Below are 20,634 nucleotides of genomic sequence, written 5' to 3'. Positions count from 1 at the left end.
GCTCTGCATAAGAAGCTGGTTCGAAATGAGGCAGGGTGAACTTTTCCAACACAAAGTTAAGATCCCAAGCTGGGGTTGGTGCTCTTCTGGGTGGTCTCAAGTTGCTAGCTCCTCTCAGGAACTGTTTGATCAAGGGGTGTGAGAAAAGGGGCTGCTCAGTGGGAAATGAGCAGAGATAGAAGAGGCATGAATTTTTATAGAGGAAAAAGAGAGGCCACTGTGTAGCAGGCCAGCTAGGTAATCCAGGATGAGAAGGAGGGAGGGCTGTGCCGTATTGGCTCCCTTAGCCTAAAACCAGGTGCAGAACCTTTTCCATTTGTCAGCATAAGACTTTCTAGTGCTAGGGCATCTGACCTCACATATAACATCTAGAACCTGTTTACTGAGGTTGGCAGATTGATCGGGGGTTAGGGAATAAGCCAAGCTGCCAAACTGAGTGTCTGCAATTGGGGATGCATGAATTCCCCTTCCCTCTGGGTCAGGAGGTTTGGAATCTGACGAAGATGCCATGGTGGCAGTGAGGACAGGGTACACAGCAAGGGGTACCAGTGCTGGTGAGGCCAGTCTGGAGCTATAAGAATTGTCCTTGGTTTTTCCTTCTTTATTTTGAGCAGTGCTCTGGGGATGAGAGGTAGTGGAGGAAAGACATAGACTGATAGACTGACCCAGGGGAAGGACAGGGCATCCACTTTCCAAGCCATGCAGTGATGCTCCTTGGTGCAGAATTTGCTGAGCTGATGGTTGGTATGGTAGGCAAAGAGGTCGACCTTCAGGGTGCCCCAATTTTGAGTTATTAGGGTGAAGGTTCTTCTGTTGAGTTGCCACTCATGTGGGTCCAGAAGATTTCTGCTTAATTGGTCTGCCACAGAGTTGAGAGAACCTGGTAGGAATTGTGTTAACAGGTGGAGTTGCATGGCAGAGGCTGTGTGCCAAAGGGCATGGTCAGCCTGCATAGAGGGTAAGTGAGTCCCTCCCTGCTTGTTGATATACCACAACACAGTGGTGTTGTCTGTTTTGATCAGGAGAGCCCTGGGGAGAGAACGGGCTTGAAAGCTATCAAGGCGTGCTGGACAGCCATCATCTCTTTTTGGTTGATGTGCAGAAGTATTTGGTGCCGGCTCCACTGGACCTGTATGCACCTGCTGTCCAGGTGTGCACCCCAGGCATAGTCTGATGCATCTGTGGTGAGGGTATGGGCGGCAAGGGGGTGGTAGTGGTGGCGAGAAAGGTAGTCTCTTGTTGTGGGAGCATGCTGTCGCCCACCAAAGAGAATCTTTTCTGATGCAAGGTATTATAGGTAATAAGAGTCTCCAGGTCTTGAGAGTGTTGACATCAAAAGCTTTTTAGGTACAGTGAAGTTTCCTCATATACAGTCTAGCATAATGAATGAGTAGTATGCAAGATGCCATGAACCCCAGATGCCATGAACCCCAGAGCTTGCAGGATCTTCCTTGCAGATAGCGGAGGTCTGGTGGCTAGTTGAGAGAAGTAGGCTGTCAGGAAAATTTGCTTTTCTGGTGTAAGGAATGTCATCTAGGATGCTGTGTCCCGGCTAGCTCCCAGGAATATAATCCTTTGGGTGGGCGCCTGTTTGGATTTCTTTTCGCTGATGGTGTACCCTAGGGAGGGTAGTAGGGACTTTACAAAGGCCAGGTATTTGAGCAGCTTTTCCTGGCTGTCTGCCTGAATTAGGCAGTCGTCTAAGTATGGGTAAAATCCGGATATTCCTTTGTCTGCAAAATGTAATGGCCGGATCCAGACATTTTGTGAAAGCTCTGGGAGCAGTAGATAAGCCAAAGGGAAGCACAGAGAACTAAAAGTGCTGAGATCCTGCCCTGAAACGGAGATATTTCCTGCATGATTCCCTGATAGGAATGTGGATGTAGGCCTCTTTTACATTTAGGGTGGCTAGCCAAGCATCCTTGGACAGCATGAGTAGCAGCTGCTGGAGGGTGAGCATTTTGAATTTTGGGATCACCAGGAAGGTGTTTAGAATGGATAGCTCAAAGACAGGGTGCCAGGTGTCCTGTTTTCTGGGTACCAGAAATAGTCTGGAGTAGAAACCTTGGCTTAATCTGTTCTGCAGGAACGTACTCTACTGCCCTCATAGAGAGCAGGGAAAGGACTTGCTTTTGAGCCTCTGCCCACTGGTTTGGAGGCAGATCTGGGAACCCTTTTGGGGTTGGAAGGGTGTGGAAAGAAAATTTGTATCCCTGGGACACTATGTTGAGAACCCAGAGGTAGTTGGTAATGGTGGCCCAGGTGCTTGAGTGAAAGGAGAGTTTTCCTCCTAGGGGTAAGTGAAGGTGGGCAGAGGGAGGGTATGGAGGAGGTGAGTCATTGTGGGTTCTTACCATAAGGGGGTGGCTAAGAATTCCCTGGTTTTGAAGTGGAGGTAGTCCACTGCTTAGATCTCTGCATTCCCTGTGGCTGCTGTCTGGGGGGTCTGGTTCCCCACGGTCTGGGCTGGACTGGCTTAGTGGGAGCAGGAAAGGACCAGTGCTTGGTGGGACAATGCCTGCTGAATCTGGGTGGCTGGACTTGTAAGAAATCCGTAACTGTCTGCATAGATTTTGCTTTTTCTTCCATCTTTTTTAAGACCTCTTCTGCCTTAGTGCCAAATAAGTTGTCTTTGTGCAAGGGGGCATCCAACAATTTAGAGTTCACATGGTCTGGCAAGGAATGTTCCTTAAGCCATGCAAGCCTTCTAAGGATAGATCCAGTGACTTCTGCCCTGCAAGAAGCTTCTAGGGTGTCAAAACCACAGTGCAAGGTGTGTTTAGTAAAGTACAGTTTTGTACCTACCATAAATGTAGATGTTCGAAGATCCACATTGCTGCAGTCCTTACACTTGGGTAGTCCGCTGTCCTCGGTCGGCCCGAATATCAAAGTATAAGGCTGACGTCGGTCAAGGCGCATTAGACTGACATCAGGACGTCAGGGTACAAATGCGCATGACCGACGTCATATCCTCAGTCTTTTCTTGCCCCAGATGTCAGAAGACCCTAACAAGAAAGGTCAAAACACAAAGACAACAAACAACCAACCAACCACCCTAGCACTAATAATATGTACAATATATACAATATACACAATATTTACAATCCAACCCACACAACCGCCTCTAACTACAGAGGGAAGGAGGGAGGTAAATTGGACTGCAGCAATGTGGATCTTGAACATCTACATTTATGGTAGGTACAAAACTGTACTATGTTCTTCATCTCACATTGCTGCAGTCCTTACACTTGGGTAGAATCCCAAAGCAGAGGTAAGGGAGGATGGCACAACTATAAAGAAGCAGGAGCTGCCAAAATGCCCTGTAAAATAGCAGTGGCAAAACCAGCCCTAGATTTAGAGTAAAGTGGAAGGTGATAATGCTTAGAGAAAGTATGCACTGAACTCCAAGTAGCTGCCTCCAAGATATCTTTAGTTGCCACCCCCCTTAAAAAAGCTGTTGAAGTGGCAGTAGCCCGGAATAAGGCCTAATCCCAGCTGGAACCTCCTTGCCATGATGGGAATAACAGAAAGCAATGCACAACCCAATCCACTTAGAAATAGTTTGTTTTGACACAGGCTTGCCCTGAGAACTCAAAGCAAAAGAGACAAATAACTGCTGAGACTGCCTGAACCCTTTAGTTCTGCTCAAATAATATCGCAACTGCCTGTGTATATCCAAAGTGTGCAAAATCTTTTCCCCTTTATTTTGGGGGTTTGCATAAAAGGTAGGCAAATGAATAGTTTGGTTTAAAGCCACACTAGAAACCACTTTAGGCATAAAGGAAGGATTACTACGCAAAGATACCCTATCCTTATGGAAAATTAAGAAAGGCTCAACTGCCATAAGGGCCTGTAATTCAGAAACCCTTCTCGCAGAGGTAATGGCCAACAAAAAAGCAGTCTTCCATAATAAATATTTCAACTCAGCAGTAGTTGCAGGCTCAAAAGGTTGTAGAGTGAGTTTCTCCAACACAAAATTGAGATCCCAAGCAGGAGTAGGAGCTCTCCGTGGAGGTCTTATATTCTTTGCCCCTCTAAGGAATTGCTTAAACAAAGGATGAGAAAACAATGGTGGGTCACAATCATAGTGAGCAGAAATTGCTGCAGCATGAATCTTAATAGAAGAGAAGGACAAACCTTTGTCCAGTAACTCAGTAAGATATTGAAGAGCCACACTTAAATTAGGCTTAGAAACATCAAATGCTTTTGCTGCACTCCAAAATAAAAATCTCTTCCATTTATCTGCGTACACTTTCCTTATACTAGGCCTTCTGGCCTCCAAAATAACATTCAAAACTTGCTGTGGAAGCTGAAACCCTCCAGGGTTTAAAACAGAATATGCCAGGCTGTCAGGTGAAGAGAGTGAAGTTTGACATTGAGTAAATGACTGTTCTCCTGAGACAGCAGGTGTGGAATCGAAGGTAAAGGCCAAGGAGGCTCCCGTACCAGACTTCTCAGTAGTGGGTACCAATGCTGTCGAGGCCAATCTGGAGCTATTAAAATCATCTTTGGCTTGTCCTGTCTGACCTTCAGAAGTACCTTTGGGAGGAGAGGCAGAGGTGGAAAGGCATACACATGAAGATTGCTCCAATTGAATGAAAGAGCATCCACTTTCCAAGCTGTGGGATGAAAACTCTTCGTGCAAAACTTTGGCAGCTGGTAGTTTAGTGGAGAAGCGAACAGATCTATGTCTGGAGTTCCCCATGACACTGTCAATTTCTGAAATACATGAGGATCCAATTTCCACTCGTGGGGATCCATAATTTGTCTGCTCAACACATCTGCTAAGGAGTTCTGTGCTCCCGGCAGAAACCTTGCCTGTAGATTTAGCTTTAAACTGAGAGCAGTCTCCCACAAAATCATTGCTTGTCTGCACAGAGGATAAGAATGTGTTCCCCCTTGCTTGTTGATGTACCACATGACAGTTGTGTTGTCTGTTAGAATCAACACCTGCCCTGGAAGAAGTAAATCCTTGAAAGCTATTAATGCAAATTGGACTGCTAACATCTCCTTCAGGTTGATATGTAGATGTAGAAGTCTGGCAGGCCACGTGTCTTGTATCCACTTTCCATTTAGATGAGCTCCCCAAGCTTTGTCTGAGGCATCTGTCGTTAGAATCTGACTCGCCTCTGGCCGGGTCACAGAGAGTCCCTTGTTTAGATGACATTCCTGAGCCCACCACAAAAATTCCTTTTGAATGCAAGGTATTATCTGAATGACAGTGTCCATATCTTGGCAGTGCTGTGTCCATACATTTTGAGATACCATTGTAGCTTCCTCATATGCAGTTTGGCATTGGGAAGCACCAGAATACAAGATGCCATGAACCCCAAGGCTTGAAGGACTGCCTTTGCAGTCAGCCTGGACTGATGAGACAATTGATGGAAGTAAAGAAAGATTCTTTTGTTTGTCCGGGGTCAAAAGGCCATCTGGGATGCTGTATTCAGTCTCACACCCAGAAAGCACATGTCCTGAGAGGGTACTAGACTGGACTTTATTTCGTTCACAGAATACCCCAGGCATCTTAGCACTGCTATCACATAGTGTAGATGATGAAGAAGTTCGTCCTTTCCTTGAGCCAGAATCAGGCAATCGTCCAAAAAAGGATAGATCTGTATTCCTCTTAGCCTGAAGAAAGCTATCACTGGAGCCAGAACCTTTGTGAACACTCTGGGTGCAGTAGATAAGCCAAAGGGCAATGCAGAGAACTGATAATGAGAAGTCCCAGCCCGAAAACGTAGATACTTCCTGCAACTTAGCCTGATAGGAACATGAAGGTAAGCCTCCTTGAGATCCAGAGTCACCATCCAGTGATCTTTGCCCAGCAGAGGTAAAAGCTGTTGTAACGTCAACATTTTGAACTTGGGAATGTCCAGATAAGTGTTGAGGATAGATAAATCCAAAATTGGTCTCCACGTGTCCCCCTTCTTTGGTACTAGGAACAGGCGAGAATAAAATCCTAGGCCCACTTATGACAGAGGGACCGGTTGTATGGCTCCTATTTGGAGCAGCAGAGAAATCTGTTTGTGAGCCTCTATTCTTTGCTGAGGAGGAACGTCTGGCATGCCTTTGAAAGGAGGCAAGGTATGGAAATAAAACCTGTAACCTTGGTGTATGATATCCAATACCCATCTGTCTTGGGTAATTAAACTCCAATTTTCCTTGAAAAGTGCCAACCTTCCTCCCAAAGGTGCTGCCAGACGAGAAGGCTCTGGCAGCTGAAAAGGTAGGTCATTGGGTCTGTTTACGAAAGGACTGACCCCTGCCCCCACCCGAAGACTGTGCAGGTGAACTACCTGTTCTAGGCCTGAAAGAGCCCTGAGCTCTGCCCCTACCACGTCTAGACCTACCCCTAGACTGGGAATCATAAGAAGGATCGTCCACCCCTTGGTAGGCCAATTTCTGCTAAACTTCGGAGGCTGAACCTGCAAAAAATCTTTAACAGTCTGCATAGACTTAGCCTTGTCTTCCATTTTCTTTAAGACTGCCTCAACAGGTGAACCAAATAACACATCAGATTGTAAGGGAGCATCTAAAATCCTTGTCTTAACATGGTCAGATAAATTCTGATCCCTTAGCCAGGCGTGCCTGCGAAGAACTGACCCAGTGGCAGCCACCCTAGATGAGGCCTGTACAGCATCAAAACCACATTGCAAAGAATGCTTACCCACTTGTTCAGAGACATGTACCAAATCTTGTAACTCTTTACACTCAATACCTTCCGCCAGAGCATCTACCTTAGACTTCAATTGAGACAGTAGAAAATTTTGGTATTTCAACATGTGAAACTGGCAATTCAGAGCCCTCATAGCTAGGGTGGAAGAAGTATAGACTTTCTTTCCCCATCTATCCAAAGCCCTGGCCTCTTTATCTGGAGGAACCGGATTTTTAACAACAGAAGCCTTAACACCCTTAGGCCCCTGACTAACAGTTTCTGGGTCCGCCCTAGGACTCAGAAAAAGATACTTATGAACTTCAGGCACCCTATAATACGTATCCTGCTTAACAGGAGCAGGAGGCAAAGAATCAGGATTAAGAGAAGCCTCTGCAAACACATCCTCCACAACATCCAGAACAGGAGGTATAGCCAAAGGCCTATGCTGGGGTAAAAACAAAAATTCCCTAAGCCTTTTCCTGGAATCAGAGAAGTCCTGACCTTCCCACTTAAAATGCTCCCTCATGGAATGAAGAGTCTCTGAAAAAGAAAAATCCTCAGGAGGAGAAGCAGAAGGAGTAGAATCATCCACATCAGAATCAGAATAAGGAGAATACTCCTGCAAGTCTTCAGTCGAAGACTCTGAAACATCTGAAGCCTGCTCTAAACTCCCCAACTCAGGTTCCACCCTAGGCCTCTTATCAGGAGGGGGCAAAGAACCCCTAATCAAGGTAATCAAATCTTCTGCCATTTTAAGCATATGCTTCTTGGGCACAGATCCTGAAGAACTAGGAGTGACACCAACTGAAGCTAAACCTGGCCTGCCTCTGGGATAAGCCTTGGAAACAGAAGGAGAAGGCCTAACCACCCTAGGAAGGGAGGGGAGTACAGTAACCTGAGAAGCCCCTTCAGCCTGACCTGCCTCCTGAGAGGCCACATCCTGCAATAACAAGGTCTCCCCCTGGGACTCCAGAGAAACCTCCAGTGGAACCACCGGCTCCACCGACACCTCCAAAGAACCGGCGTCCGGTACGGACGACTCGTCTAACCTGGGCTTAGCTGCCTTATCCTTGCGCTTCTTGAAGAAGCGGATGCCGGAGCATCCGACGGCATATTATAATTGCACCGCTTCCCGAAGACTAACCTGGCACAATCTAACCTTCTCTTAATAGTGCGCTTATTGAATCTAGCACAAAAGCGACACCCAACAACGTCGTGCTCAGGCCCTAAACAAGGAATACACAAAGTATGATAATCTCTATGCGGTATCTGTTTCCCACAAGAAATACAGTTATTCACTTTTTCTGACATCCGGTAAACCACTGAGGCAAGAAAAAACTAAAATATTCCCAACGGGGTACTTAGCCAACTTTGACTCGGTCTGAAACTCCGAATTCGAAAAATTTCAGAACGCCGAACGGCACTTGCAATGCTGCTTCTGCATCGGACCATGCGGCAAAAAAAGACTGAGGATATGACGTCGGTCATGCGCATTTGTACCCTGACGTCCTGATGTCAGTCTAATGCGCCTTGACCGACGTCAGCCTTATACTTTGATATTCGGGCCGACCGAGGACAGCGGACTACCCAAGTGTAAGGACTGCAGCAATGTGAGATGAAGAACATCTTGACTTGCAGAATGCATTAACTCTTGTAACTCTTTAGATTCTGCACAAGCATGAAAGGAAGACTTTTTTGTTTGAGGTGTTCCAGGGTATGTTGCTGAAATTGTAGCATATGGAACTGACAATTTAGTGGCCTGATAGCAAGAGTGGCTGAGGTGTATACTTTTTTACCCCATCTGTCTAGTGCTTGGGAATCCCTATCTGAGGGGGTGGGATTTTTAGCAGAGGTTACTTTAATCCCTTTTGGCCCTTGAGAAATTACCTCAGGGTTAGCAGTAGGATTTTTAAAAAGAAATTTGTGAGTCAGGTAGTCTACAGTACCTGTCTGGTTTTCTGGGTGCAGAAGGGAGAGTGTTAGGAGTCAAGCTGGATTCCAGGAAAACATCCTCCACAAAATCCATGACTGGGGGGATGGCCACGGGTCTGTGCTGCGGAAGATCTAAGCATTCCTGGAGTCTCTTTTTAGACTGAGGGTAGTCCTGACTCTCCCATTAGAAATGCTCCTGTAAGGTGTGAAGGGTTTTCCCAAAGGAAAAATCCTCTGGGGGAGAGGCTGAAGGGATGGAATCATCTGCATCAAAATCCTCATAAGTAGAGAGGGGTTGCATGTCTTCATATTCAGATGTATCAGAGTCATCTGACTCTTGTTCAGACAAAACTACCGGGAACAGATCTCTTTTCCTTTTGGAGGGGGTAGCTTGGTTTCCCCTGATCAGCATGATAAGGTCTTCCGCCATTTTAAGCATTTGAGACTGAGGCAAGGAAACAGGTTCCTGAGATTGGGTTCTCGGTTTCTTGGGTGTGGTTTGTACCCTGGGCCTAAGAAACTGTAGTTTTTTAAAGAATGGTAGTCATGAAAGAAGACGTCGGTTTGTGTCGAGAATTGGTAGTGCGAAGGACTTCATCGGAAGCCAGTGCCTGCTCAGCGGCTCCTGACCCATCCAAGGTAGAGACGACCACAGGATCTTTAGTTGAAGAAGAGTTTTGCGGCATACCGGACTCTGAAAGGGTCTCAGTAGCAGCCTGTGAATCCACAGAAGCGGGCATTAGGGGCTGCGAAAGCACCTCACTGAGGACCGGAGAACTGGCAACTAGCTTAACAGGAGCGTTGTCGGTAGGTTTGGATCTGTGCGGTCGGTCTCTGTCTTTATCTTTACGTTTTTTCAGAAGATCTGCTGTCGGATGACTTACCAAAGCCATATCAGAGTTCGAGGACTGTAAGCAAAAATATCTAGCTACAATACGGTCCCAACGATGGATAGTTCTGGCGTTGAACAAAGCAGAAGCGACAACGTGGAATGTTGTGGTCTGGGCCTAAACAAGTGATGCAGTAAGAATGAAAATCTTGGTGTGGTATTTGCTTTCTACAGGAGAAATAATTGTTAACTTTTTCTGACATTGGTTAGTGCAAGAAAAAAGGATCCCTAACGGGGTACTCAGCTTTCGAAGACTTCAGCTTCAAATCGGTAGACGAAACTCAGGTAGTGGCCGACCGGCACTCGTGCGAACTGCTTCTGCTTCGGGCTCCATGGCAAGAAAGACTGATGTAATGGCGTTGGCTGCTTACTTTATACTACTGACAACCTGACATCAGTCCTGAAGCGACAGCAATCCACAAAGAAATACTAGGCCGCCGGTATTTGGGCTGCCGAGGGCTACCCTGGCAGGGATAAGCCAAATGTGATGACTGCAACAGTGAAACACGAAGATCATCATGAAGACCATTTTCTGCAGCATACTATGATGCAAAGTCATTTTCCATTGCAAACAGCATTTGAATTTATTAAAAAGAGTTTCACATTTCTTAAGATCTGCTACATAAAATAAAAAGTTATGTCTTACCATAACTTGGCTGTGTTGCCTATTTTTATTCCTCCTCATGATAGGGTCTCTGATCTGACCCTTGGATCCAGCTCGGCCACATTCTCCAGACTTGAATCAGACTCTTGTGCTCCTCCCTCTTACCCATAATGCACCACACCTGCCCAAGCACCTCAGATCAACTTTGCTGATTGTATACATCCAACACCCAGAGAGCAAAAGAACAGCAGATGAGGCTCAGACATAATACCTATGTGTCCCGTCATGTTCCATGAGCTTCTAGAAGACTGAGTGCAGTGGGGTGGCTGGGTGGGAAAGTGAGGCGGAATGAAGACAAACAGCACAGATGCCAAGTTATGGTAAAACATAACTTTAAATGTCTTCTTCATTTCTCCTCACGATAAGGTCAGAGTCCCCAGATACATATTTCCTGGGTGGCCCTCATGGAAGGATATGTTAGAGCACCATCAAGCCAAAGGAAGCCCTGCGCCTAAAAATTATATCTAACTTTTAGTGTGCCACAAAGGTATGACTGTTAGACCATGTCGCTGCTGCACAAATATCATCGATGGAGGCTCAAGATGAGAGGGGGAAGAAGCAGCCATAGCCCTAGTGGAATGTGCCCTAGGATGCCATGGCACTTCTAGTCCTTTTTGTAAGTAAATGAAAGAGATACAACCAGTTATCCATTTTGCTAAAGTAAACTTAGAAACAGATTGGCCTAGTTTGTTAGTCAAGAAGGCTATGAACAGTTGATCAGACTTCGTGTGGTGTTTAGTCCTGTGCAGATAGAAACATTTGTCTATGAACGTTGAGAAATACTCCCCTTTATTAGAAAATTTCGGGAGGAACAGTGGGAAGTAAATGGACTGGTAGATATTGTTTTCCATGGCTACTTTAGGCATAAAAGAAGGACTGGTACGTAAAGAGACCCTGTCCTTATGAAAAATTATGTAAGGAGATTTGGAGGATAAGGCTTGCAGTTCAGAAATTCTCTTGGCTGAAGTAATAGCCACCAAAAAGATTGACTTCCATGACAAAAACTTCATGTCGCAACTGGCAGCTGGTTTGATGGGTCCCAGAGTCAAAGCTTGCAGCACAACAGCGAGATCCCAAGGAGGGGATGGGGTCTTTGATGGGAGGCCTCAACAAGAAAAAACCCTTCATAAACGATTTGCATAATCTAAAGGTAAACAGGGAACGAGATTAACTAGCAACATGAAAATTAGAAATAGCAATTAATTGAAGCTTGATGGTAGAGAAGCTGGCTCATTCTTTAAATAGGGTGCTAAGAAAGAGCAGAATATCTGACACTGGTGTTGAGAATGGATCAATATTCCTATTTGTAGCCCAAATGGTAACCCTTTTCTACTTATTGGTGTAGACTACTATTAGAAGCCTTTTTCGAGGCTAAATTATTTTGCAGACCAGGGAAGCAAGCTTGGATCGTCTTGCTATGGCTGGAAGTGGAGAAGCCATACGGTCAGCCTGAGGGTGCGAAGGTTGGGGTGCTGCAAACCTGACGGGTGACAGAGGAGTTCCTGTCTTGGCTCCAGTATCCATGGAGGATGTTTCAGATGAGACCACAGGAAAAGAAACTAAAGCTGACAAGGCCAGAAGGGGGCAATAAGGATGACTGAGCTCTTCAGCCTGTTTGCCTTCTGAAGAAACGTCAGGATCAGAGGTAGAGGGGGAGTAAGCATACAGGAGACCTGGAGGCCAATCCTGGACCAGTGTGCACTCCTCGGGGACTCCCCCAGAAGGGGAGATCAGGAAGAAGAACTTGCTGCATTTGTTGCTGAGGGGAGAGGCAAAAAGGTCACAGAAAAGCTGACCCCAGCAACTGAAGATCATGCTCGCCACTGACTGACTGAGGGATGAGTCATATGAAACTAAGACTGATCTGCTCAGTCTGTCTGCCAAATTGTTGGCTTTCCCAGGGATGTGCATTACAACCAGAAGGCGGTCCAAAGATATTGCCCATCTCCATACACTCATGGCCTCCCTGCACAAGGGGTATGAATGGGTTCCTCCTTGCTTGTTGATGTACCAGACAACAGTCATGTTGTCAGTATGAAGTGTAACAGTCCCCTAGAGGAGAGCATCCCGAAAGGTTTGCTACATTAGAACTGCTCTCATTTCTAGGACACTGACATGCAACCTGGTCTCAATGTGGAGACCATGTGCCTTGGACCATCTTCCCATTGTAATGCCCCCAAACCCAAACTGGGAGGTGTCCATGGTCACTGTGACTATTGGGGGGGTGGGGGGGTTAAGAATGGTTTTCCTAGAAGGAGATTGTCCAACTGAATCCATCGCCTGATGTGCCGTTTGCAAATTGGAGTCAAGCTGATGGGACTGGACAGAGGTTGATACAGAATGGACCAATGTACTGCCAATGTCCAATGAAGAATCTGCATGAAGAACCTTGCCAGAGGAACAGAATTGCTGCTGACATGGATCATAGGACTTGTAAGACTAACCTTGCAGGGGGAGACTGGTGGGATAAAAATTCCCGGACTTGATTCCTCAGTGTTATCACATAGTGCAAGGAGAAGGAAGCTATTAGATCTCTTGTATTCGGCTGCATTCCTATGAATTCCAGGTTCTGCAAAGGAACCAGACTGGATTTGTTTAGGTTTATAGTGATACCTAGGGAGTATGAAAGATGGATTAATTCATCTCTGTCTTGGATGAGCTGATGCCTTGTGGGGATGATAAGGAGCAAATCACCCAAGTATGAAACACATGGAATCCTTTGAGACTCATGTGAGCTGCTACAACTGCCATGCATTTGGTGTACACCCGGGGGGGGGGGGGGTTGTGGTGAGAGCCCAAAGGGCAGTGCTCTGAACTGGAAATGATTGGATCCCAGCCGAAAGTGCAGGTATCTCCTGGAGCACCTGTCTGTTTTGATGCGACAGAATGCTTCCTTGAGATCTACTGAGCACAGCCAATCATCCTTGCACAACAATGGTAGAATGGACTGAACCATAACCATTCGGAAGTTCAACTTCTTTACATAACAATTTAACTTGCTTAGCTCCAGAATGGGTCTTCTGTCCCTGTCTTTTTCAGCACCAAAAAGTGGAAGTAGGTTCTGAATCCTCTTGGTTCGGTTGGGACCTCTTGCATGACTTTTTTGCAGTAGTTGATGAATTTCCTGTGCTGCCTACTCCATCTGACGGGGTGGCACATCGGGGAGGTTCTTGATGGAGTTTGGAGGGTGAAGGGGAAAAGGAATGTAGTAGCCTCTGGATATTATGCTTAGCACCCAAGGGTTTTCAGTCAAATGGGTCCAGGTTTTTGAGTGCAAAGTCAGTCAACTCCCGACTGCCACCAGACAGTTGGGCAGTGCTTCAGGAGCGTTGATGGGGCTGGTTGGAAAGAGTCTCTAAAGCTTTGATTTTGTGCACTCCCTCTGCCTCTAGGTCAGCACCTACCATTAAACCCCCCTCCTCTGCCTCTAGAGGAGAGTTCCCTGCACGGGTCATGGAAAGGCCCTTGGGACGTACAAAACCACATTTTCTTGCCTCCACATTGGTTCCTGCAGAAGGACCTCTGAGGCTTAGAAAACTTAATCCCTACAGCAGAAAGGGTCTTCCCATCCTTTTCGCTATGAGTGAGCATCTCTAACAGATGGCCCAAACAGTGAACAGCCATCATAGGGGGCCATTCACAAAGGACACCTTAAAGGGCTCTGTGAAATCATCCAGGCGTGCCTCCTTAGGGAAAGACCTGAACCGGCTGCTCGTGAGGTATCTTCCTTTGTATGGGAGATTAATCTCATTGAGGAATTTGTGACAAGAAGATAGACTGGTCAGCTTGGAAGAAACTTTCTAAAATTCCTTTGCAGGCATGAACTCAGAGAAGATGAAAGCTCCTTGATCAGATTTCTCTACAGCCATGTAAAGTGAGCTAGGTAATTTAAAGACCTCAGGGCAAAGGTGGCTGAGGTGTAAACATGCTTTCCAATCCTGTCCAATGCTCTTGACTCATTGTTAGGCAGATGGAAATTGGCAGTCTCTGCCAGTTCTTTCTTAGTGGCTGCCACCACCATGATGGCATCAGCTATGGGACCTTTACTCCAATGCTTTCTATTCTTGACAAAGGCAGTAAGATCTGGTTCCTCCCTGTTTAAGTACCAGCCTGCTGACATATTGTCCAACTGGATTGCTATCGTTGCTAGAGGAAGAGTGTCTTGAAATGCTTGGAACACTAAAAGCACCGCCCTCATCTCCAGGATGTTTATGTGCAAGTGAGCCTTGTGCTCTTGCCAGATGCCTTGGGCCGTCTTCCCTAGATAATGCCCCTCACCCAATCTGGGAAGCATCCGTGGTCACTATGGCCTGGGGTTTTGGGGGGATGAAGGGATGGCCTTGAGATACTAATGGAGAGCGAATCCACCATTGGAGATCCTTTTTGCAGGAGATGGTTATAAATTTGCGTGATATCGGAAGTCCCAAGATTGACCATTGTGTGGTATGTAACCACTGAAGTATTCTCATATGAGGACAAACTAGGAGAATGAGTACAACTGCCATTGCCATTTTCCCCAGTACCTGAAGAACCAGTCTTGCAGATGCTTACGTCTTCCTGATTAACAATCTTACTCGATGGCAAAGAGTGTTTACTCTGTCTTGTGGAAGTCTTGCTACTATTATGACTGTGTTTAACTCTGCTCCTAGGAAGATTAAGTTCTGACATGGCTCTAGAGCTTATTTTTTGTAGTTTATGGTAATACCTAGGGAGGAACAGAGTTGAAGGTTATAGTCCTTGGCTTGTAGCAGAAGATATCTGGTCGGGGTGATTATAAGCCAGTCATCCAGATATGGAAACACCCGGAATCCTAGTCACCTCAGGCGAGCCGCTACTATTGCCATGCACTTGGTGAACACTCTGGGGACTGTAGTGAGACCAACGAGCACAGCTCGAAACTGGAAGTGATGGACTCCTAGTCAGAAGCAGAACCACCTTCTGGATAACCTTTCCATTCAAATGTGGTAGTATACATCCTGAAGGTCTATAGAGCACATCAAATTGTCTTTTTCCAGGAATGAAGTATCGACTACAGTGTCACCATCCGGAACTTGGTATTTTTCACAGATTTGTTCAGATTGCTGAGTTCCAAAATGGGTCTCCAGTTCACTGTTTTCTTTGGAACTAAAAGGAATCTTGAGTAAGTTCTGGATCCTCTTTGGTCTGTGGGGACTTCTTGGATGACTTTTTCTTAGCAATTTTTGTATTTCTAATGTTGCGTGTCCCTTCTGACTGGGTGGAATGTCAGAAACTGACTTGTTTACAGGAGTAGAGAAGGAGAAGGGAATGACATATCCCCTGGACATTATGCCCTGCACCCATTTGTTGTCTGTTATCTTTTTCCAGGTTTTGCAGTGCAGGGACAAATGAGCCCTGACTGCCTTCAGAGGCAAGCAATCGGGCACTCCTTCAGGAGCGCTGGAAGGGTCTACCAAAGAAAGATTCTCTGGATCCCTGATTTTTCAGGCCTCCCATGCTGGAAGGGTTCTTCCATTACTGTTCCTCCTTCTGCCTCTATGGGAAATTTCACCTTGCGTGTCCTGAAAAGACCTTTGTGATTTCCCAAATCACATTTTCTACTACCTCTCTAACTTATAGGAAAGGGTCTGGTAGGTGTGGAAAAACGCACTCTGACAGATAAGGTGTTCCTCTCCTGTTCTCACCTGGTGAGCATTTCTAACTTTAGGTCCAAAAAGAGAAGAGCCATCAAAGGGGGGGGGGGGGGGGTGTTCATGAAGGAAAATTTGAAGGGCTCCACAAAATCACAAAGGTGCATCCAGGCCTGCCTGAGAGAAATGCTTGAACCTGCCGCTCTACTCACTCCATTTGCTGCATACGATACGAGTCTCATGAAAGAGTTGAAAGAATTAAGGGTGGCAAGATGAGAGGTGACTATTTACCGCTGCATCAGCTACAGCTCCTTGGAGGGAGTCTGTAAATTCCTTTAACGGATCCCTCTGTAGTCTTTTCAAATGGGTAAGTTAGTTCAGTGACCTCAAGGAAAAGGTCGCTGATGAAAAGATATGCTTCCTGTACCTATCCATGGTCCTGGAATCTTTATTAGGAGGCTGGCTAGAAGAACTCGTCCCAGATGGTTCTTGGTGGCCGCCGCCACAAATATTGCATCAACTGCTACACCTTTTGACAAAGAGGGCTTGTCTTTTGGGGCTGTAATGAATTTATCTGGCCTCCTGGGAGTATGTTCTATGGAGTCTGGGGTTTCCCAAGCCTTCCGAAAGATTAACTCAATAACCTCATTGGAAGGAGGGATCACCCAAAAGGTTGAAGAGCAAGACCCAATGGGCTTCGGGTACACAGACTCCTTGGTCGAAGGGGTTGTGGACTGCCAGTCACCTCTCTGCTTCAAAACTTCCAGGATGTCTCCAAAGGAGACATCTTCAGGAGGTGACTGTGTGGACCCTTCTGCTTCGAGATTGGTGGCAGAAGTGATAGGCTCCTCCAAGAAGTCAAGATTCTTCCTCTTGCAGGTCCTCTTCTGAGGGAGCTCCTCAGTGGGATATTCTGGAGAGGTTTCAGAAGGTGGAGGATTCCCCTTGTTGGGCTTTCTGAGGCCTGGGATGTTTGCGGTCCCATGGACAGGGTATGTGAGGGGCTGAAGATACCTACGCAGAGCTGGGAGGAAGATCCGAGGGGGACTGTGAGACTGGGAAGTAGTCAGTGCCCTCCTCATGACTTCAAAAGCTGTCTTCTCCTGCTCTGAAGAAAACCCCAGAAATAACGGAAGAGTTGTCAGGCCTGAAGGCATCTCCAGCGTAGATAACAGAAGCTCCGAAGCAGAAGTAGGAGCCGAACCGATCTGTGCTGAAGCCCCCAGATGCAGGGTCAGGTCCAGAGAGATCCAAACCAGCTCTGCTGACCCGACTGGAGAGTGATGGCTGCCAGAGGTTCCCTGCACCGAGTGGAAATACTCTGGGCAGTTATCGGATCTAAGGAACCTACGGGTTTTGGATCAGATACAGACACTAGCCAGATACTGGAATCTTCCAGTTCTGAAACAAAGGATGGATCGGAGGAGGAGCAGGCACAGAGGGAGAAGACTGTCTTATCCGATACCTGTGGGTTCGGATCCAATAGTAATTTGGCCAAGGCCAGTGTCTCCAGTAGCCTTTGCACCACCCTATCCACAACATCAGAGTGACTCCTCATCAACTGGGTGGAGAGGGTAGGAGATCTTGACCTTGTTAAAAAAGGTGAAGGGAGCAGAGAAGGAATTGGCTCCAAGAAAGGAGGAGATCAGCTCTGATACCTAAATTCAGTATGCAAAGTCTTCTTTGGAGCTGACGATTCAGATAAAGTACACTTCTGAGCTGTAGGTTCTGATTGCTCCAAGGGAGTCTTGGATCCAATTTGACCTGTCTGCGCCAATGGTTCAGTTGGAGCTGACACTTTAGTTACTTTTTCCTTCGGCTCCAAAGATGATTTCAGAGCCAAAGAAGGTTGTTTTAAAGACCTCCCTGATTTTGGTGAAGGCGACTCAGTTGATATAGCCTCAGAAATTTTTTTTTTTTAATAACCCCTTCATAATAAGCTTGTTCATGCATGAGTGCAAGCGCTGTCTGCTTAAAACCATGGCAAACTGAACAAACTCTTGCAGATGAGGAGGTCCCATGCAATACACAAAGTGTGTGAGTTGCTAAGGGGCATCTTTTTCCCACATTGCTCACACTTTCTGAAGCAAAGAGGCTTCCCTTCTTTTTGAGGCATATTTAAGACAGTAAGAAATGACACACACCCACTTATGGAAGAAAAGGCCTCTAACCTAAACAGGACAAGTTAGGAAAAGGGAAGCTTTTTTTTTTTTAAATTAATCATCCTCCAAGTTAAATGGATGAAAGGAGACAGGGACAGCAATAAGGAGTAAGAAAATAATGTCCTCTAACTAAAACAGACATTAGTTAGGCACCCTCTAACTTAAACGGACGCTAACAAAGAAAGTAAGGTATAAAAGCACTAAAAAAACCTATCACTCATTCAAAGGGTAAAGACATACAAACTGTTCTAGTAGGAAAAACTATCAAAATAAGAATAACTAAGAGAAAGTATAAGAAACAAATTTAGAAACACTTAACCCAGAGCTTGCTAGTAGAACCTCCTTTTTCACAGAGCAGAAAACGAGATCTGGGGAGTCGAGATTATGGGTAATGGATGCACACAAACTTTGCTGAAGATCTCAAGCTTTTGGAATGGCCAAGATGGATCCGATGTATCAGATCCAACCCATCAGTGAGAATAAAGGAGAGATTGACATCACATGATATAATTTTCTATGGATCCAAGGATGCTGGTGGATCCAAAAGGGTAGACACTTTATTTGGATAAGAGGGGGTCAGATCCAAAGTTTTCTTGGACTTGGCTTTCAGTTCCAGTGGATCTCTTGAGGAGGTAAGGAAAGACCTCTTTTTTTGCTTCTTTCACAGAAGAATTAGAAGCCAAGGAAGGGGTCTGAGCCTCAGAAGCTGAAGATGGAAGGAGAACCCTCATCAACTTTTTACATCTGCCTGCTAGAGCCCAAGGATTAAATGAAGCACAGACTAAACACACTGCTTTAAGATGGTCTGCACCTAAGCAATACATGCACTCCCTGTCGGCATCCTGACTGGGGATTTTATACCCAAAAGAAGTGCAACACTTAAAGCCAGGAGAAGGTTTGTCATACATGACAACAACCTAAGCCCTCCAAAAACCAACAGACACTCAACTAAAGGCTAAACTGGAAAGGCAATTAACCTTAGATTTAAAACTTCGACAGCAGAGATAGGCGCCTGGACGCTGAAGTGACAAACAAAATCTGAGGTGCTTGGGTGGGTGCAGTGCATTATGGCTAACAGGGAGGAGCTCAGGATCAGATCCAGGTCTGGAGAATGTAGCCAAGCTGGATCCGAGGGTTGGATCACAGAACCTTTTGTGAGGAGGAATGAAGAAGGCAACATCAGACTGATGCATTTATTTCAATTAATCACAGCATTTGCTTGTTACATACTGCTTTCAGTTTGTAGAAGGCATTCTCTCATCTAACTACAGCACTACAATTTGCAAAAACGCAGCACTACCAATAAGCACTCAATCACACATGATTTCTGTTCAGTGAATCTCTGCCTCATTTAATCGAAAACAATCACTGTTTACCAGAAGTTCTTGGCAATTTTCAAGGGCTCTACTTTGCTTCATGACAGCTTCCTGGACTCTGAGCAAGCATCTCATTTTAAAACATTGTTTTTCCCTCCCATTTTAGTATCCTCCAAATGATACTTGCTCAAATTAAGCAATAGAGTCGATTATTTAGTTTTCCACTGTTAGCAGTAATAATTTTAAATCTCATTACATGCTGTTTGACAGCAGGTAATCGTGCACATATAGGTTACATTAGCATGTAAAGCAGCATACACAAAAGATGCTGCTTGAATGCCAAAGATACATGATAAATCCCAAGCAGACACAGATTTCCCTCCTAAAAATTTAAGATTAAAATTTTAAATAAAGAGCTAGAATTCCTAAAACAGCACATCTCGCAGAAAATGATCAAAGATACTCCCTTTCAAAATGAAGCCTTACTACAATAAGTAAATGTATGTAATGTTATGGGTTCCTGATCTACTCTAAAAAGTAGACTATCCTTCAGAAGCATTAAATTATAAGAAAAATAATTTCTTTCTTTTTACAATCTGAAGCAATTGTTCTTCCTGAACATGCATTGTGACTAATTTTCTTACTAACGTTGCTAAATCAATATTACTCCAGTCTGTTTTTGGCAAATTTTATGTCTCCAGCCACTATTATTCTTACCGCATGTTTCATGCAAGAACTGTACTAATTCCTCTAAGTGATCAGCACTTAACGTTGGTGGTCTATATACTCCAAATGTTATATGTTCCCGGGTTGCCTATATTGTCACAGTTAAACAATCAATAGTATTGGTGTTATTACTTAACATGTAATGATCACAGGTCTCAACTATCTTTAATCCTGATGACACCTCCACCTGATGTTTTGTTAGGATGTCACAGTAAAACCATTTATACCCCGACAGAACTGGTTTCCAGTCATTATTCTTTAACTATGCTTCACAAATAATATCATCATTAATCCTCTGGAAACATAGCACATTTTCCAATAAAAAAACTTTATTATTAATGCTCCTAGAATTAACAACCATTAGAGATGTATCAAATTTTATCTGTCAACGGATACATTTTTGACCTGGCAAAAATTCTATCTTGTGCTTGTTAAATACTGCAAAATATCTGCTGCAGAAATTCTCCTTCCTGATCTTAAGTGCACGCCATCCTGTCTGCCCATGTGTGTGCCCAAAATTTTGCTCGGATGCTATGCACATTTCCATTTTTTAAAACAGGACATTTTTTCATGTAGGTATTTACCCAAAACAATCTTTTCATTCACTGTAACAAAACTCCTTTCTACATGTGACTTGTGAAAAATATGTCCTAATACCTATACAAGCTATGCCAACAAAGA

This window comes from Protopterus annectens, chromosome 6.part0, assembly GCF_019279795.1.
Source record: "Protopterus annectens isolate FY-2018-M chromosome 6.part0, PAN1.0, whole genome shotgun sequence".
Lineage (NCBI taxonomy): Eukaryota > Metazoa > Chordata > Ceratodontiformes > Protopteridae > Protopterus > Protopterus annectens.
This window is presented reverse-complemented; position numbering follows the sequence as displayed.